The 16,739-nt window shown below is 41.8% G+C and overlaps 1 long non-coding RNA gene across 1 annotated transcript in view; it reads left to right on the top strand.

Annotated features, from left to right (window-relative positions):
- LOC134529685 (uncharacterized) overlaps positions 1–8,374 on the top strand; it is a 136,902-nt gene extending 128,528 nt beyond the window's left edge. Inside the window, exon 3 of the long non-coding RNA XR_010074665.1 lies at positions 7,983–8,374. This is a non-coding gene — a long non-coding RNA (uncharacterized LOC134529685). The remainder of the gene's footprint in view (positions 1–7,982) is intronic.
- Positions 8,375–16,739: the final 8,365 nt, after the last annotated feature.

Here is a 16,739-nt window from a genome sequence, read left to right as displayed (position 1 = left end):
AAGGAAACACACAAATGGCTACCGGTTTCAGACTAAAAGTCAATTAAATAATTAAATTTCATACTGAAAAAGACATGGAAATCCATGCGGAATGTAAATATCATAACTTTAATCGAAAAAACCAGTAACCTGTTACCAGAAAATCTATTTTTGCCTAACTACACCCTCATACATTCATTAGCAGTTCTTACCCTTCTAATGTAAAATCACGTATAAAACCTTTATATCATTATCAACCAATTATTACAACACGTAGGTACTCATAAGGATTTAGAAAAATAAAAGTATAGTTAACAAAAAAAAATATTAAAAGGGTTTTTGAAAAATATATATTTTAGAAAGATATGCGATCAACATTCATGAAGAAATTATTTACATCGAACAAACATGCAAAACATATGTTTATTTTAAAATTCCATAAAAAAACCTGTCATCTTTTTTGTAAAACTTTATACTGTAGTTATGCTCGTATGCAAACACACTAATTGTTCCTTATGAGTTACCGGGTTTAATAGACGTTGGTTCAGTTTCAAGCTATCTTATTTTTTAGAAAGTTAGGCATAGTACTTCATCTAAGAAAAAAAGAATAATTTATTCTGAAATGTTTTACTGTCTCAGAGCAACTATTAAATATCAACTGAATCACCATTATTAATGTAAAAATTGACATACTCTTGGATTTTCCCATTTATAATATGTAACAATTCAGCAATTTATATTCTTGGCACAGATTTAACTGCCCAAACAGCGTAGATAATAATTATTCTCAATGAAGAAAATTTTTAACTAAAAACTAACAAGTATACTTCCCCTTAACTTTCAGGCGCAATAATTCATAGTGGTGTTGATATACTACAAACAGTTCTGAAGATGGAAATATGTTTCAATTGGACCATCTCAGTAAGGATAAACAATACGTAGTCAAGTAACTATTTAGCAAATTTTCAGATGTTTTAACTAAACAATTACCAAACTATCAAACGATTGAATATGACATCGAAATTCTGTAAAATTTTATCCATGTTAGTTAGCAGGCCCCAAAATAGAAATTTCGCATACTCAAGTTGATAACTTATAAGAAAACAGTATTTTTGAAAATTTACTTCTTTCTTTAATTTGTTTAGATTTTTGGTTTGAAAAGGTAAAAATTATCGAATAATGAGCGATTACTGGAAGCCCAATAATAAATATGTAAAGAATCCAATTTATTTACCCGATCAAAAGACTGCTTTCATTAGTTTAGCGTGGCTAAGTATTTTAGAGTGATTTACATTAATTCTGCCACTGACTCAATTCCACTTACGTAATCAGTGTTCCATTTTTTTTTGGTAGAAGTTGGCGTAGCTAACGAATGCAGAAAAAGGAAAAATGTCTATGAAATATTTAAAGCTATTTTCCCATTTTGTAATCGTTGCTCGACCTCGTGAGAAATGCTAGCGAGGCATTGCATTGAGAACGGACGTCTACACTGAGAATGGTAGGTATGGGAGTATTGTCCACCTAGGGTGGTACAAGAGAGATATGGCAGTGAATTGTTACTTTTCACTTTTGCTAGAATAAAATTTAAAGTGGGGTAATGTAAGCAAAACAAAAAAAGTGTGAACGATCCACCATAACCCTTTCTGTGCAATGCCATCGTAAGTTTGTTTACGAGAATTTTTCTGTTTGCTTTTCCTTTTCGGGTTTACTCTACCAGGCGTACTTAGGGTACCACGCCGCTGCATTTCCGCCATGAGGACGTGAATGGTTTCTTTGGAAGCGTCTTTGATTTCTTTGTTCACACTCATGATTTTTGACGTGACGTCTAATAAATCGATGAACGCCGGCTGCACGCACGAAAAAGTGTCCCGTAACGCACATTGTCCCGTTACGCTGTGTCCCGTTACACTTATTGTACGCTTGCGCCGCATCTATCTCTCTTCCACTCGACTGGAACAACCATTGATTTGACTTTTTCGAGGCACATTAAACTTGAAACACTCCCATTCGTTTCCTACTTTTCCTATCATCGTCCTATCCTTAACAGAATAACACAGATTGGAAGAAGTTAAATAGCAAACATGTATAAAAGTTATTGTTAAAATAATATCTTCGTTAAAGTAATAAACATATTTGAATTAATGAGTGCAAATAAAAGTAAATTTATCAATTAAATTTTAGATTTCATTTCACTACTTCTTTGTATCCTTACAAAATAGTGATAATTCAATAAAAATGATTCAATTTTATTCATAAAAGTGTGCAATAATTTCATCAATGTATTGTTATGACGTTGTCACGTTAAACTATCGTCCGTAAACCGACTTTACAGACAACCAATTTTTTAAAATACTCAATACTTTCAACACAATCTAGCACACCCTCCCTCATATCTTACCAATGTAGTTTCTTTTTGGTGTTCCGCCTTCCATAGTTCACATTGAAGTAATCCACATAAAGGCAGAAAATAAAATCACGCGTGTGAATAAATAATCCGTGGAAAGTGTAACTGTAACGAGTCACGGACACAACGAGCATCTTGGTCGCCAGACATAGTACTTACTGGCAGGCTGGTATCCAGAAATGTGCGTCGAAGGAAATACCTGAAATAAGGAAACCTTTATCTTTGAACTTGCTTGAAGGGCAACTCCCCCACTTCTCCAAACACACGGCCATGTTTCCTCTTACGAAGCAGTTTTGGAGCTAGCCTCTATTACAGTGCGCTCTTGCGCTAGTAAGATGTATTCTCAATTATAGACACTAAAACTGTGGGAGCAATTGAAATGGTGTTGATTTTAAAAACAAATTCCATTCATTGTGAACATCCTTCACGCTTTTGACTCCCATATACTTTTAATAGCAATAAACTTTGCCGCTGGTCAACTTTGTGATGTGTTAGTTGTTAAGGAAATAAATTTTAGGATTAAAAATAATTATATAACTGAAACATGGAGTAGTTAAGGGCCCCGCCTCGTCAGGGGTGTATGTGTGTTAGTGAGGCGGGATGATAAGCGCGACGCTCGCTGGTGCTTCCAGCGCGGTATAGCCTCTAAGCGCAAGGCTCTGAACTGGCGCGCATTCGTCTCGTCGTCACAGGATAACTATGAAATTTGAGCGGTGACCGTAACATTATATGGCGGAGAAATGAAGATAAAGGTGTTATGCAAGCCCCTTAAGTGCTTTCAAGAATTTGTACTGATTGTTTTATGCCTAAAAATTACTCTGAAAACACGCGTTTTAGGCATTTTAACGCTTCTAAAAATACAGTTTAAAAACTTAATCCGAACTTAAAAGTACTTTTCGGGCCTCAGCGAACTCTTAAATGCTATTCGTAAACAGGCCCCACTCGGATATCTTGAGTAGTTTTGAAATCGCGTTGTTTTTCCTGAAGCTCTGCACACCGTATGTGTGTCCGGATAGGCGGGCCCCTTAAGTAATGAGATTTATTTGGTGGCATTCTATAACATTTTTTTTTAAATATGAATTGGTTAATTTTATAAATGGTATACATTTTGGAATACTTCATAACAGTTGAGTTAGAAAGTTAGTTACTTTAAAAAAAAAATTCTGCTTTTTAAAATGCAATTATGCGTGCAATATTAACTCGCCTGATGCTTATTTTGATGCTTTACAATATTCAAAAACGCTTTGTCCAAATAATACAATTTTAAATTCGTATGATATTTGGCAACAGCGCACGAAGAGACAAGGACAGCGCTAACAGCAGTCGCCGTGTGTTAAAAAGAGAGAGAAAGCGCCCATTTACTTCCACACTGCAGTCTGGAGTGGGATGCTCTATAGTAGAATCATGGCACTGAACACATGCGTCCACACTTAGTGGGGCATGGAGGGGTGTATTGGATCCATGTGAAGCACTAGTGTGGGCATGGTGTGAGCAAAAATCCGATTTGGTTAAATTGATCTTGTGACTGTAAGCTCCATTTCGGTTATCTTCATATCCTTACTTGAATGGTTCTAAAGTAATAATAATTTATTTTTAATCTGCGTAAATATTGTTTATTGTGTCCCTACGATTTTGTAACAAGCAGGCTCGACATTACTTTATAATTTTTTGCAAAAATCAATAATTGTTAGGGTCACTAATATGGAATTTCACAGTTATTAAAATACTAGCTGCCCGTCCCGGCTTCGCACGGCTATACTAATGGAACAAAATTAAGCCACATATCCCATTTACAGTATCTAATGGTAAATTAAAAAAAAAATTCAGTGAAAATTTATTACAATGTTGTATAATGTACCGGAGAGAAAATGAATAGCACCGATGGTTTCCCGACTCGTGCACGCAACGTACAACTGATGTACCCGTACTTCGCTACGGCAGTCTACAGGCAGATCACTCTTGCGCCGCTCATTATACATGCCCCTCCTTGTGGGTACGCCACTGCCGCGCGATGCCCGTTGCCATGGAGACGCAGAAGGCATGAACAATGCAAAATCCTGTTCTCATGCAGACAAAGTACCCACTGTTGCCTGGTTTTAACTACCCATGGGATCTAATTTTCGGAAAATGTCATCCTGCGTAACATAAGGAACATTACTGTGAAGTTTCATGTCTGTAAAATATATATACTTGAAAAAAGGGCAATAAAAAAACAAATTAAACACAGAGAGAGGAAAAAAAAACAATAGTTTAGGTTTGCGATTTAAAGTGATAAAAAGTATTTAAATACTAATTGAACTCTTATGAGCGTACTGATTCCTTCGTTGTTAATATCACACAGGTGTTTTTTACTTGTATGGGAAAATTAAGAATGATAAGGCATCTAGTGCGTGGCAACAATGTTAATAGGCAATAGGAAATAAACTTCTAGCGCCTGCGGCATTGTCAACACACACTTCGTTAGTGTACTGCATGTTGTATCTAACCCCCTCCAACGCATTTGATTCTAAATTGGACTTTTAGTAAGGATCCCTAATGTTATTGATAATATAATATAGCCTATAGCCTTCCTCGATAAATGTACTATCCAACACTGAAAGAATTTTTCAAATCGGACCAGTGTTTCCTGAGATTAGCGCGTTCAAACAAACAAACAAACAAACTCTTCAGCTTTATAATATTAGTATAGATTAAATTTAATATTCTAAGAAACTTGCCGTTGTTTGAAGGTTGTTTAATAATCTTTAAGAGTGTCAAGACCCTACCTGAACTTATGTCAGCTTGATACTTCTTGCATTGAGGTATATCCAGGTGGCGTGTTTTAACATTTTAAGGTTAAAAAAAAAAAACACTTCAACAACATTATAGTAGGGGAGCCCATGAGGCTAAATGGGGATTTGGTCGAGCGTTGTGTGCACCTCTTGGATTTTGAAGATTAGATGATAGGAAGAATAAAAGGTTATATAATGTGGGGGAAGCGTATACAGGTTTTCAAAAAATTAAAAATAAACCATCACACACTTGAGCGTGTCAGATATTGATAATTCAGGTGCCCCAACGTATCTCTGATATCAAAAATATACTAATCTGCCGGCTTGCGTGGTGGGGGTGACCATCCAGAAGGGTAGAAAATTAAAAAAAATATATATATTCGAGCGCTTCAGATATTCAGAGGGGATGTTAAGTGAAACCTAAAAATGCTCCCATTCAAAAGACTGACGACTCGGAAGTGACGCAAGCTCGTAGCGAATTTATGAAAATGCAAAAAAAAAAAAAAATCGCCATATTGAAATACTTGAGCGTGTCAGATTTTCATACAGACGGTTCAGCTTAATGTCCCAGTCGCGCTAGCTTAAAATCTGACGAATATTTGGAGGGGAATTCTAAATCTGACGGCTAGACAAAAAAAAAATATGAATATTTTTTTTTCAATAACCATGAAATGTGACAAATAAAAGCACGAACAATTAAGTAGATATTTAGAAATATAATTTATTCAGAAAAAAATAAAATTTAATATAATTGTTCAATATATATATATATATATATATATATATATATATATATATTTCAATCTTCATCGTAATCCGAGGAATTGTCGTCGTACTGCAAATCTACTGATTCAATTGGGTCGTCGATATTAACTGCGGTTTCCATATTTGTAACATGAAATCGTTATAACACTCGGCAATTTTTTATTTATTCCATGAAAAGCGCGTTATTAAAATATTGAAAAGAAATATACCTAAATCAGTAGTATCTCCTAGAATAACTGGTGTTATGACAACATCTTTACAGGCTTCTGGTAGGTGATTACCAACGAACCAGGTGCGAGAGAGTCGGAGATAGGGAAAAAGTGAAAGTGAAAGAGAGGCGTGGAGTGGGAAATACATGCTTTATCCCAGCTGCACGCGCTAAATTTCTTACACGATTTTTGTTACTTCGGATTGTGGAAATCGGCAGATTATATATTTTCCCGTTATATGTGCATTATTTCCTTCAAAATAAAACCAAATCAACCACGCTCAAGAATGTCAAGACGACTTTTTTTTTTTTTGCAAGTTTGTGACCCACTTCCTTACGTTACGCTCAAATCGTCAGATTATTGAAATGCATACTTTTTCAGCTAGTTATTAACCCACCTTACCTTAATCTGACGCGCTTGAGTATTTCTGACGATCGATTTTTTGACGTGACAACGTCTAATAAATCGATGAACGCCGGCTGCACACACGAAAAAGTGTCCCGTTACGCACATTGTTCCGTTACGCTGTGTCCCGTTACACGGTGTCCCGTTACACTGTGTCCCGTTACGCTAATTGTTCCGTTACGCTGTGTTCCGTTACGCTGTCGGCGAGTGCAGTAATAATAGGTTATGTTACAATTGACTAAAAAATTATGGTGATTCATATAATGGATTATAGATATTTGATTACAGTTTATTTATATGAAAACTTGTTCATAATTATATTTAAACTTCATAGTTAAACGCCAGTTTTTAAAATTAATTACAAGTCATCTACACGTGAACGGTTTCGTCGACTGTTTATAAAGTGAAGTGAAAAATTAATGTGGTTTTCATTGCTTATTACAACAACAATTTCGGCAATAAAGGTTAATTATTCTTGCATTTTAAAAATCTGATTAATAGTATAATTTCAACTATTTATTCTTTTAATATTAAAATAAATATGATTCAATTTTATTCATAAAAGTATGCAATCATTTCATCAATGTTTTGTTATGACGTTGTCACGTTAAATATCGTCCGTAAACCGACTTTACAGACAACCAATTTTTTTTACTATTCTGATGGGTTGCCATAGACGCACGTTCCTATATAAAGGGCTTATATATGGTGGAGGTACTCAACAAAATGCAAGGTATCCTCCCGTATGTTCATCTGCCGCGCTCGAGTAAATCCCAAAATCCCCTATTGCGCTCCCGTAATATTAAGCTGACTTTCAAGTCAAGTATCTCACGTGCTCGTTCATGAATCACTAGTTAAATCCAGATTTGCTTTGAACCTTTTTATATTCCTTGCCCATTGCTGTTTTTCACTGGTTTTGCAGTGTTTGTAACAACGCCAAAGTATGACAAATATTTCCAGACATCTGGTACGTATGTTCCCAACCATAACGAAGATATGTATATATAAACGGAGAAAAAACCATTTGGTTTTAACAATCTTATTATAACAATTATTGTTTGTTTGAGTGAAGATAAACGCCAAACTCTAACACTCGACAAAGGAAAACAATATTCACTGTTTTCGATACCTTCTCAACTACGAATGAGAATTTTTTAATTAGAAGTGTGATCAATTACTTGAAGAGGAGATATATTATTATCTAAAAATAAAATATTATATTTTTTTTTCAGGGGGCTGTCAATATGTTTCTGTTTACCATTTTCATAAGAAAAGTTACGGTTTTGAAACATCTCATGTTATGTAGAACAAATTTCTTGATTGTTGGTTTGCCTTGTTGGGGCAACAATTTTAAGGTTAGTTTTAATAAAGATATTTATTGTGATTGTTCTTCATAGTATTAAAAAAACATTGTGTATGGTCAGTTTAATTTTTATTTTTTTGTTTCAGATGCTGCCGTGAAGGAAAATGATCTGAAATTCATTTTCTATCCAGTGCTGTGACCAAACAACGTTTGAAGTACTTGAATAAAGATTTTAAGTAATGTATGATAAATGTTTTATAAACATTAAATATTGTAGTAATTTTTTTTTTACAAAATCTTATTTTTGTATTTACAATAACCGACTACTATGTAGATAAAAATTCAATTTTTTTTTTAATATTCTAGATATTCAATGAGAAGTGTAGGCACAAGTCATATGGGAGACACCTAACGGTTGTTTGGAGCAGACCCCGATTAAAAGCTTCGTCAGCCTCAAGCTCTACCCTAATAGAGGCTCATCTGCAGTTAATGTAAAAACTCAAAATCTAGTTCGAAAATATAACATTAACAAAGCGCATCTGTTGTTGCTTATGCTTTTGTGCGTGTTAGTGTTGTGTGTTTTCGTTTAGAATGATTTTTAAAACATACACTACTTTTTTTCCCTCGACTTTTCTAATGTAAGGTTTTTTTAAAATTGCACTAAGGATGCTGGATGTGGCCTAAAAACGTCATTTGGCTTGCATAATCTGTACACGTAAATTATAGAGTTTGTACTCCATAGTAAGTGAAAACAGGCTTAAGGTCTGGGCACAGTGATTAGCCCTGAGATGGCGCCACCGGGTCCTCGTATTTATTAATCCGACACTTTTAAGGGAAAAATGCTACAACTGAAAAAGTTAGCTAAGCAACTCGTAGCTCAACTGTCAGGTTGTCGCGGTTAGTTTTCGCTGCCCGCAATGTAATCTTGATTGTGACTATGTATGGAAGTTAGCCCCTGAACGTGATACTACCTGCAGAACAGCGAGGCATCTCTGGTGGCCTCAGCCCTCATGCATGCTTCGACACCAGCTTCAAGATAGCTCGCTCGAGTCATGTGAGTGGAGGGGGAACCACGTGATTCATCACCTGACATTACCCCCCCTCCCCCCCCACACACACACCCAAATCCTTCCGCCCTTCGAGGCGGGGAAGTAACTCCATGCTTTTGGATGGTTCTATCACGAAGTCTGTACCAACCCAAGGAGCATATATAGCCCTGGGTTGGGCTGCATTCTTCAGAGTCTTCGGAGAGCCGGAAATTGAAGCTCTCACACCCGACTACGTCACCCTGCCATCACACTTCACGTCACCATGTCACCAAGGGACGTCACTCTGCCCGACGCCACATCGAGCTGCATCGTGGACTTAGACTCAGAAGTGAGTAAACTGGACTTTAAACCTTTTAGCCCGATCAGGGCCGAGGTGCCAACAGGAGATAGCCGCAGAAGAGGTAATCGGTAACTCGTTCAAAGACTCGTCGACGTGAGTCACGGAGCGAGTTGCTACTCGCTGAGCGAGTAATTTCTGTAAAACCACTAAGTGGAATAACGAGCTTTGGGTAACGGCAAGTTGCCGCCAAGGTACGAACATACTCGCCAACGACTTTTTTTTAATACTCGTCGAACAAGTGCAAGTGGGCGAGTGGAATAGTGTATCTACGCTAAAAGGGCACATGTCATCAAAGGCTGTAAGAAGATTTAGTGTGTGTGACTGGAGCAGTGGCTGACATATAAGGGCAGTGCTATAATAACCCGACTGTGACTTTCAAACAATAAAATAGACTTGGGTGTTCGACGAAGAGGAAAATGCTGAAGTGAGACGATTTTGTGTCACTGCCAGAGCTTAGGAATGCAAACATTGTGAAGATGTTTGCATTATAGTAATTATCCATTACGAGTGCTGACGAGTAGGAAGAGCGAGGTGTGTCTGCTATTTCGCCCAGCTGTAGAAGTCAACTTCGGAACTTGGTGTTCCACACATGACTTGTGCCAGCGAAGTCCGTGTTGAGCGTCGCTAGGGAGGAGGGAACTACACGGCAGGCACCGCGACCACGAGTTGATTCGCTGCAGTCTGGCCCTGGAGTGGACCCTCACTGCAGTCTAGCCCTGGAGTAGACCCTCGCTGCAGTCTGGCCCTGGATTGGACCCTCGCTGTAGTCTAGCCCTGGAGTGGACCCTCGCTGTAGTCTAGCCCTGGAGTAGACCCTCAATGCAGTCTGGCCCTGGAGTGGACCCTCACTGCAGTCTAGCCCTAGAGTAGACCCTCACTGCAGTCTAGCCCTGGAGGAGACCCTCACTGCAGTCTAGCCCTGGAGTGGACCCACGCTGCAGTTTAGCCCTTGAGTAGACCCTCACTGCAGTCTGGCCCTGGAGTAGACCCTCGCTGTAGTCTATCCCTGGAGTGGACCCTCGCTGTAGTCTAGCCCTGGAGTGGACCCTCGCTGTAGTCTAGCCCTGGAGTAGACCCTCACTGTAGTCTAGCCCTGGAGTGGACCCTCGCTGTAGTCTAGCCCTGGAGTGGACCCTCGCTGTAGTCTAGCCCTGGAGTAGACCCTCGCTGTAGTCTATCCCTGGAGTGGACCATCACTGCAGTCTGGCCCTGGAGTGGACCCTCACTGCAGTCTAGCTCTGGAGTAGACCCTCACTGCAGTCTAGCCCTGGAGGAGACCCTCACTGCAGTCTAGCCCTGGAGTGGACCCTCGCTGCAGTCTAGCCCTGGAGTAGACCCTCGCTGCAGTCTGGCCCTGGAGTGGACCCTCACTGCAGTCTAGCCCTGGAGGAGACCCTCGCTGTAGTCTAGCCCTGGAGTGGACCCTCGCTGCAGTCTAGCCCTGGAGTAGACCCTCGCTGCAGTCTGGCCCTGGAGTGGACCCTCACTGCAGTCTAGCCCTGGAGGAGACCCTCGCTGCAGTCTGGCCCTGGAGTGGACCCTCACTGCAGTCTAGCCCTGGAGTGGACCCTCACTGCAGTATAGCCCTGGAGGAGACCCTCACTGCAGTCTAGCCTTGGAGTAGACCCTCGCTGCAGTCTGGCCCTGGAGTAGACCCTCACTGCAGTCTGGCCCTGGAGTAGACCCTCGCTGCAGTCTGGCCCTGGATTGGACCCTCGCTGTAGTCTAGCCCTGGAGTGGACCCTCGCTGTAGTCTAGCCCTGGAGTAGACCCTCGCTGTAGTCTAGCCCTGGAGTGGACCCTCACTGCAGTCTGGCCCTGGAGTAGACCCTCACTGCAGTCTGGCCCTGGAGTAGACCCTCGCTGTAGTCTGGCCCTGGAGTTGACCCTCGCTGCAGTCTAGCCCTGGAGTGGACCCTCACCGCAGTCTGGCCCTGGAGTGGACCCTCACTGCAGTCTAGCCCTGGAGGAGACCCTCACTGCAGTCTAGCCCTGGAGTAGACCCTCGCTGCAGTCTGGCCCTGGAGTAGACCCTCACTGCAGTCTGGCCCTGGAGTAGACCCTCGCTGTAGTCTAGCCCTGGAGTGGACCCTCGCTGTAGTCTAGCCCTGGAGTGGACCTTCGCTGTAGTCTAGCCCTGGAGTAGACCCTCGCTGTAGTCTAGCCCTGGAGTGGACCCTCACTGCAGTCTGGCCCTGGAGTGGACCCTCACTGCAGTCTGGCCCCGGAGTAGACCCTCACTGCAGTCTGGCCCTGGAGTAGACCCTCGCTGTAGTCTAGCCCTGGAGCGGACCCTCGCTGTAGTCTAGCCCAGAAGTGGACCCTCGCTGTAGTCTAGCCCTGGAGTAGACCCTCGCTGTAGTCTAGCCCTGGAGTGGACCCTCGCTGTAGTCTAGCCCTGGAGTAGACCCTCGCTGCAGTCTGGCCCTGGAGTAGACCCTCACTGCAGTCTAGCTCTTGAGTAGACCCTCGCTGCAGTCTGGCCCTGGAGTAGACCCTTGCTGCAGCCTAGTCCTGGTGTAGACCCTCGCTGCAGTCTAGCCATGGAGTAGACCCTCGCTGCAGTCTAGCCATGGAGTAGACCCTCGCTGTAGTCTAGCCCTGGAGTAGACCCTCACTGCAGTCTGGCCCTGGAGTAGACCCTCACAGCAGTCTGGCTTTGGAGTGGACCCTCGTTGCAGTCTACCCCTGGAGTGGACCCTCGCTGCAGTCTGGCCCTGTAGTAGACCCTCACTGCAGTCTGGCCCTGGAGTAGACCCTCACTGCAGTCTGGCCCTGGAGTAGACCTTCACTGCAGTCTGGCCCTGGAGTGGACCCTCGCTGCAGTCTATCCCTGGAGTGGACCCTCGCTGCAGTTTGGTCCTGGAGTAGACCCTCACTGCAGTCTGGTCCTGAAGTAGACCCTCGCTGCAGTCTGGCCCTGGAGTAGACCCTCGCTGTAGTCTAGCCCTGGAGTAGACCCTCACTGCAGTCTGGTCCTGAAGTAGACCCTCACTGCAGTCTGGCCCTGGAGTGGACCCTCGCTGTAGTCTAGCCCTGGAGTGGACCCTCGCTGCAGTCTGGCCCTGGAGTAGACCCTCACTACAGTCTAGCCCAGGAGTATACCGTCGCTGCAGTCTAGCCCTGAAGTGGACCCTCGGTGCAGTCTGGCCCTGAAGTAGACCCTTGGTGCAGTCTGGCCCTGGAGTAGACCCTCACTGCAGTCTGGCCCTGGAGTGGACCCTCTCTGCAGTCTGGCCCTGGAGTAGACCCTCACTGCAGTCTGGCCCTGGAGTGGACCCTCGCTGCAGTCTAGCCCTGGAGTGGACCCTCGCTGTAGTCTAGCCCTGGAGTGGACCCTCGCTGCAGTCTGGCCCTGGAGTAGACCCTCACTGCAGTCTAGCCCAGGAGTATACCGTCGCTGCAGTCTAGCCCTGAAGTGGACCCTCGGTGCAGTCTAGCCCTGAAGTGGACCCTCGGTGCAGTCTGGCCCTGGAGTAGACCCTCACTGCAGTCTGGCCCTGGAGTAGACCCTCACTGCAGTCTGGCCCTGGAGTGGACCCTCTCTGCAGTCTGGCCCTGGAGTAGACCCTCACTGCAGAGTAGCCCAGGAGTATACCGTCGCTGCAGTCTAGCCCTGAAGTGGACCCTCGGTGCAGTCTGGCCCTGAAGTGGACCCTCGGTGCAGTCTGGCCCTGAAGTGGACCCTCGTTGCAGTCTGGCCCTGGAGTGGACCCTCGGTGCAGTCTGGCCCTGGAGTAGACCCTCGCTGCAGTCTGGCCCTGGAGTAGACCCTCGGTGCAGTCTGGCCCTGGAGTAGACCCTTACTGCAGTCTAGCCCAGGAGTATACCGTCGCTGCAGTCTGGCCCTGGAGTGGACCCTCGCTGCAGTCTAGCCCTGGAGTGGACCCTCGCTGTAGTCTAGCCCTGGAGTAGACCCTCGCTGCAGTCTGGCCCTGGAGTAGACCCTCGGTGCAGTCTGGCCCTGGAGTAGACCCTCACTGCAGTCTGGCCCTGGAGTAGACCCTCACTGCAGTCTGGCCCTGGAGTGGACCCTCTCTGCAGTCTGGCCCTGGAGTAGACCCTCACTGCAGAGTAGCCCAGGAGTATACCGTCGCTGCAGTCTAGCCCTGAAGTGGACCCTCGGTGCAGTCTGGCCCTGAAGTGGACCCTCGGTGCAGTCTGGCCCTGAAGTGGACCCTCGGTGCAGTCTAGCCCTGAAGTGGACCCTCGGTGCAGTCTGGCCCTGAAGTGGACCCTCGGTGCAGTCTGGCCCTGAAGTGGACCCTCGGTGCAGTCTGGCCCTGGAGTGGACCCTCGCTGCAGTCTGGCCCTGGAGTAGACCCTCACTGCAGTCTAGCCCAGGAGTATACCGTCGCTGCAGTCTAGCCCTGAAGTGGACCCTCGGTGCAGTCTGGCCCTGAAGTGGACCCTCGGTGCAGTCAGGCCCTGGAGTGGACCCTCGCTGCAGTCTGGCCCTGGAGTAGACCCTTACTGCAGTCTAGCCCAGGAGTATACCGTCGCTGCAGTCTAGCCCTGAAGTGGACCCTCGGTGCAGTCTGGCCCTGGAGTGGACCCTCGCTGTAGTCTAGCCCTGGAGTGGACCCTCGCTGCAGTCTGGCCCTGAAGTGGACCCTCACTCTCAACGATCTTTAAGGCTAGTGTCAACTGATTCATCACCCGCTTAACCGAGGGGCGTACTTTTTGTGTCAATATCGCGTACACAGCGAACAGAACTAACACGACCGAGTTTGATGAAGGATGTTTGCCAGGTGTAGTGAACTCGTAGAATTTTAATGTTCACCAGAAAGAAATTAATTCAAGAGTAAGGGTGATTGTAATTGTCTTGTAAATAATCTTGTAGTCAAAAGTCATCTCAGAGCCATACATAGCAAGTTGCGTTTAGGCTCCAATAAGACCACTTGAGTTCACTTGTAATTTTTTATTATTATAGTATTTTAACTTTTTTAACTTTAGTATTCTAATAATTATTGTTTTACTTTCATGATGATAGGTTCAATAATTTGTTTCTTTCATGATAAAATTACTTTATGTTAACTTTGACATTTCTTTGTTTATAGTAAACCCCTCCCTCCCCCCCCCCCCCCTAATCACGCACTGCTGTACTTGCCTTCTAGAAAACATGTGTGCTCGCTCATTTGACTTTGTAAAAATATCCAATAATTTTATTTTGTGTTTATCACAACACTGTGTCAGTGCTTCGCTGAAATCAACCCTTCCTCTTGTTATCATCTTTATGGGGGCAACAAGGTCAACCTATTCATAAGCAGCCCTCTACCTGTAAGTCTGGTGCTAATCCATGGACACAGTTTTCGTTAGTACGTTTTCTTTTTCTAAAACTACAAATTATTTCTGCCTGATGCCTCGTCTTTATGCATATTTTAAGTAACTACGTTAGATAAGCGGTGGATACATTGGAAAAAAAATAGTTTGGCATGGTTTTTTTTCAACGTTTATTCTCTGCGAGGAAGAAAATAACAGCATGAAACTTGATTACAAAATATAAGAAGTTAAAAAGTTTAATTTTCCTGAACAATTTTTTTCAGAAACGTATGCTGTAAAAAAAGACTAAAAAATTATATATATGCAAAAGTTTTTATTTAACCCTTTTTTGTCGAGTGTTTTGTAGAACTTGTACAGTTGTAATTTTACATAAGTGTTTCTAGAAAACAAAATTTTGTTACAGGGCTTCGGTAAAAATACACAACTGTTCGTATTTTATTACAATAACTAATGTGTTATGCTCTTATTTGGATATATCGTTGGAATTACACACACAAGAAGTGTTAAATTTCTCATTAACCGTTTTTTGTCAATAAACTGTACTTGTAGGCACACAAATGCATCATTGTAAATGTGCAAAATATTTGTCACAGTAAATTTTCTACTACCAAGGAGCTGCAAAAAATATAATGTAGTTTGCCATTTATATTGACAAAACCATAATTAATTTACAGAACTTTACAAGAATATCCATTACTTAAGGATTTATTAGTGTGTACCTACTATGTTCAAATGGTTAAGACGCTATACTTACAACAAAAAGCTCGTGAGTTCGAAACTATGGTACTTAACTCAGATGCTAGAAGTGGTTACTTGACTATTTGAAGGTGGTACAATATAAAATCAATCTAAAATACACATTGACCATAAACAGCTACAAACAACGAAAATTTAAAAAAAATAAAGTTGTACAAATTAACATGTACATTGTTAATGTGAAATTAAGTAACAATGTAGTGAATGTGACTGACCGTTATGGTAACTGTACATATGTATGCATGTATAAATTTACACATCGCGAAGTAAACACATGTAAGTGTGAAAATACACTTGCGTTGGTGGAGACTCTGTTGCCACATACATTTTGTGTAAAATTACACTTTTACAGTGTAGAGATCAAACTGTTTACTAATAGAATTGTGTCATTTACTAAATTTTTGCCACATTTTTAAAAACATTTGTTATGTCATGTATGGTTGTGCACTATGGTTATGAGTATGAGTGTTTGATTGCTGTTGTGAAATAACCTTCACTATGCTCTGAGGTGTGTAATATATAGATATATTTTTAATTTCTTGTTTGTAGAAACTGTGTGGATTGATAAGTTGAAAAAATCATATTGAGATTCCAGTATTTCCGATTCAACATAAAATATCACAGGTTAAATCGTTAACATTAAAACTCTCAGAATAAATTCACAGGAGTTCAACAAAACTATATTTTATTACAATTTATTGCTTCATCAATCTGTCACTCTGAGATCAACGCGAATAGCTGCCTACACAGTATCATCAATCACTTTTAGACTTAAGTGTTCCGTCCACGTACAGACTATAAACACCTGAAGTTGTTCTGCAGGGAATAAAGGTAAGCATCCGCTTTTACGTAGAATAATACAAGATGTGTACTCTAGATGTCAGATGTAACAAAGTTGGGGGAAATGAGTAGACAAGTTTGCAAAGAGAGCCGAAACATGAGGCAAGTACTTGCAAAGAAGGTCAAGTAGGGATAGTTTCATAACCAGTTTGGGATGAATTTAAAAGCTCAGGTGTTAACGCCTAGCTTTTTAACACCAAAATTTTAAATTATTCTCTGGAGTGAATAAACTGGCAACACTGCTGCTTAACTAAGTAAACTTAAATGAAATGAGATATGTGACAAAAGTTATGATCAATGTGAATAGAAAGATAACGTCAAGGGTAGAAAAAAGCAGAATAGTGGATGTTGGTTAATGTTGAGACAGTGTGCATTAACGGTGAATATAGTTAGTATATTTTTCCAAAGAAGAAAAATGGTTTTGCTTATTACTTACCAGAATATTGTCAGTATGTTTCATTGTATTAACATATTTAATTGAAATTAGTTAACCTAGTTCATTTAAAATTTGGTGGAAAAGAGTTTCTTGTTTCCGCTTTTATATAACAAAAGAACATGTTTTGGCAAACCTAGATAATTTTATGAGACATTAGATATTATGAAATATTGATAAAAAAGTTTTTTTCCCAGGAATT

The sequence above is a fragment of the Bacillus rossius genome, chromosome 2, assembly GCF_032445375.1.
Source record: "Bacillus rossius redtenbacheri isolate Brsri chromosome 2, Brsri_v3, whole genome shotgun sequence".
NCBI classification, from domain to species: domain Eukaryota; kingdom Metazoa; phylum Arthropoda; class Insecta; order Phasmatodea; family Bacillidae; genus Bacillus; species Bacillus rossius.
Note: the sequence above shows the minus strand (reverse complement) of the source record. Positions and strands in the feature narration are given on the sequence as shown.